This window comes from Barbatula barbatula (genome assembly GCF_947034865.1).
Source record: "Barbatula barbatula genome assembly, chromosome: 16".
Taxonomy (NCBI): Eukaryota; Metazoa; Chordata; class Actinopteri; order Cypriniformes; family Nemacheilidae; genus Barbatula; species Barbatula barbatula.
Window position 1 is genome coordinate 4939944 of NC_136779.1, and position 3861 is coordinate 4943804.

General features: G+C 39.2%; 1 protein-coding gene across 2 annotated transcripts in view; it reads right to left on the reverse strand.

Moving 5' to 3' along the window:
- Positions 1 to 3231, reverse strand: part of ndst2b (N-deacetylase/N-sulfotransferase (heparan glucosaminyl) 2b) — a 51817-nt gene extending 48586 nt beyond the window's left edge. The window contains exon 1 of one of the 2 annotated variants that reach the window (XM_079475834.1): positions 3016 to 3231. The gene's annotated coding sequence lies outside the window, so the exon portion shown is untranslated. The remainder of the gene's footprint in view (positions 1 to 3015) is intronic. The other variant, XM_079475835.1, reaches the window with a different exon arrangement.
- Positions 3232 to 3861: the final 630 nt, after the last annotated feature.

A 3861-nucleotide genomic window follows, 5' to 3' on the forward strand; every position in this document is an offset into this window, starting at 1 on the left:
GCCGGAGTTTTTAACATTGCTTCCATCCATTCTTAACTTCACTCTTGGAGAAAGCTGGAACTCTCGGCTTGGAGGCTGTCGCCTGGGGACAGAATACGCTCGTCTAGAAGTGACCCTACCACTGTCTTACCACATGTATTGTATTGATAGTATGTTGATCTTCACCTTTACCTGACACCTCACCTGTTGGTTTATATATCTTCTTACTGATGCTGGATACGTGGCTCTGGATTTCTTATATATTTAGAAGGTAAATCAGTCATGATGACCTTTGAACTATAAGAACAACTGAAGAGTTTAACTAATTCATCATTTAAGAGAGGTTATGTTTTTTTACAAATAATAAACTTATGATTAAAAGAAAATTTCATCACTAAACGTTTCATATGCGATACACAGCTACTGTAAAACCGAGCCGATCTTCTGAGAGATTTTTCCAAAAATCCGCAAACACAAATATTGGTTTGGTATAACGTATCTGTTTTTAATCAATACTTTTGTCATTACGTTCAGGCCTGTCAAACGTTGAGTCGTGACTAATTGTACGCATAATAATAAATACATAATATATATATATGTATGCTGTGTATACAGATGCATGTATATCTTAACGAACATTAGATACTTATGTATTAAAATTTAACATTTATGTAGCTTATAAATCATATATCAATATAAAATGCTATTGATAATAGACATTTCTCTAACTTATTGTGTCATCTTAATGTTTCTTTCCACCGTATTATAGGATTGCAAATACAAAACACATGCATGTCTTTAAATTTGCCCAAAAAGGTCTCCTAGAGGCATACATGTATGCCTGATGATGCCCAATTTCCAGATGTGTCTTTGTTGCCATAAGATGCCAAAAAAACTGGGATTTGAAATCAGAGCCAGAGTTTTGTTATTGCTATACTGAATAAAGATGTGACTATGAGGCCATTAAGCAAACAGAAACACCCCAAAATACCCAAACAAATCTAATACTAATAGCAAAATCATTCACAGTGTAAACAAGTGTTTAGAGAATTCAGTGACTCATGAGCAACTGTGTTTGGGAACTAAGGCGAATTTTACAGAAATTGGTTAGGACTTCACCGAACTTGCAGCATTCCACACCACAAACAGACCGCAACCGCGCCAACCACCCCTTATAAAACAAGCACAAAAACAGTTATTACTTGAAAAAGCATTGCCTGAAGCCTCAACCATGTCACCAGTTGAAAAGACAATGCCTCGCTAATAACTATTACCAGAACATGGGTGTTACACTGAATTTGAGGTCATTAAACAAGCCAAGGCACATACAGTACAAACAGACTTCATTACTTCAATCCACTACATTTGGTACATTGTGTTTTGGCCACTAATCCTGGGGTGGTATCTTTCACAGTTCATAATGACCGCACCTGTCATGCTCCAATAAAGAACATGACATATCAGGTGTAGTCCGTATTAGATTATAGTTTATTATGTATTTAATAAGCGGTAATTATAATGTTTAGGGCCTATTTTGACAAACCATGCGGAATTGTCATTGTATGAAAAAACATACTCCTTGTGTGTTCCACGAACACAATAAAAATACAGGACAGAATGTTATCATTGGCTGGACTATGCATGCCGGTGCATCACAGAAATTATTATGTACTAATTTACACAGGTGTGCGTTTGACTGCGCTTAATATGCGTCATGTGTATGAAGTCTTGGTGGTCGTGGCTGTACAGGGCAGACAAGATTCGCCAGAAGCACATAAACGAGTACGGCGACACTTTTATTGAACACTGATTAAGCTCTTCATGAAACAAATTGCAGCCTGGAGAATGAAGCCCACGGGCAACAATCTTTAATTATATCTGACTCATCAAGGAAAGACATGAATGAGGCACTCGACGACTGCAGTTTATCTTCAGGACTATGACCAGCACTTATTGGATTTCTCAACCCAATGAGAGGCATTAATAGGTTCATTTCAAAGGAAGCGGGAGGTCTTTTATTTCCTTCTTCTGCTACAATAGCCGCCGACTTTAATAACAGAGTCGAGGTTGAAACATCGAGAAAAAAATGACTTTCCCAATTTCACTACAAATGTGCCATCGCTCCGCACAGCAGTTATTTCTTTCAAAACTTCAATGGGGGCTTTTGTTTCTGACCCTGGAGTCGCTCACGTTCATTTTGGAAGTACTGACATCTTATCAATATCGCATAAAATGAGGCATGATTTTGTTCAGTGCAAGTCTTGCGCCAAACGTCGCAAAAACGAATGCAGTGAAACTATTCTGCCAGCATCAGCAGAAAGAGAAACCCAAAATAAAAGTCAGATCACCCCGAAGAAATAATTTCCAAGCACCTGGAAAGTATACAGGTGCTTGCGTATTGAAATACGTTATGCTAGAAATATGCCAGCTGCAACAATCTCAACATAATGTGCACCACCCTTTGAAAAAACCTTCGTGGACAGACTAGATTAAAAACACATACACATTCATCCCACAAGCATCTTGGCATTGTATCACCAACCACATGTTGTCACAATACCCAAAAGACAACATCAAACGAGTTTAAACACAACAGGTTGAAGTCACCTGGGACTCGATTCATCTCATGTGTTCATATGACTAAAGGTGCAACAGCCTCCTGTATTTTCATCAGTCGCAAAGGCTTGACACAACCTACATTTGACACAACAAAACATGTTTACAGAACATTGTTAAAGAGCCGCAAACGCCTGGGATTTTAAAGGTCTCGAGAACAAAACTTCGCGAACAATAGTACCGTGTATGTATTTACAGCCTGTCAACGGAAACTCTTGGCTGGCACATAGTTATCCACCCCAGCAAACCTGTCAATCTCGACTCCGTGCTTTGCTCAAGGCAGCAGGCGCGATGTTTCTGCATCCATCGCGCTGCCACATTGCAACCGAAGTCAATGCCATACGTCTATGTGTACGTTTCTAACACAAACAGCCACGCGCGTCACGCACGCAGCACACGATTCATCGCGCATATACGTACCGCTTTAAATGTCCACTTTATGAAGGCTTCACTCACGCGTGGATCCACATCCTTCGCGCGTCATAGAAAGAACTTTGCGCAGATATCGGGCGAGCGCATCCCGTGCCGCTCGCGTCGCTCCGCCATCTTCAGCTTGAGCTGAATGAGCGCGAGCAGCTGATAGGCGCGCACTCGCAAGATCTTGCGCGCGCGGGGAGGGATGAACATCGAAGTTGTGAGCGCAACAAACGACGATGGTTTTACAACATCAATCATCATTATTGAATTAAAACTGCATCATTAGTGTTGATTTCAAACATTTGTTTGGGGAAAGTTGTCACAAAATGATCTCCTAATTACAATTACTCTTTGTTACGAAGATCGTATTGAAAACAAACGCGTCATTGTATGAATTGTTTTGTGTTTCAAATGTCTTTAGCACAAATGCAATTACTTTTTTGCCAAAACAGGAATTTGATCAAAAATCACTAACTCGGGTTGTAAATAACGTGTGCCAGTACAATAAAGCAGAAAAACTTTCGGAATTTACCATGGTATTTTTGCTACATTTTTCACTATAGTATAACTATGGTTATTTGGTATTATGCACCAGGTTATATCAACAGTTATGAATAGTCTTACAGTGTTTTAGCAGAAAATGTGGTAACAGGCAGTTGTAAAGCTTTGTGTTGCATGAGACTGCTAAAAGTATTAATAGTTAAACTTATATATTTGTTTTCTTATGTTAATTTGAACTATTGTCTTCCTAACTAAATAAAATAACAAACGGAGACATCCAAACACGTCTTGCAGTGGTTCAACTCGCTTTGGTTGCAATAAGGTCTTGGGTCTTACTGGAAAACATTA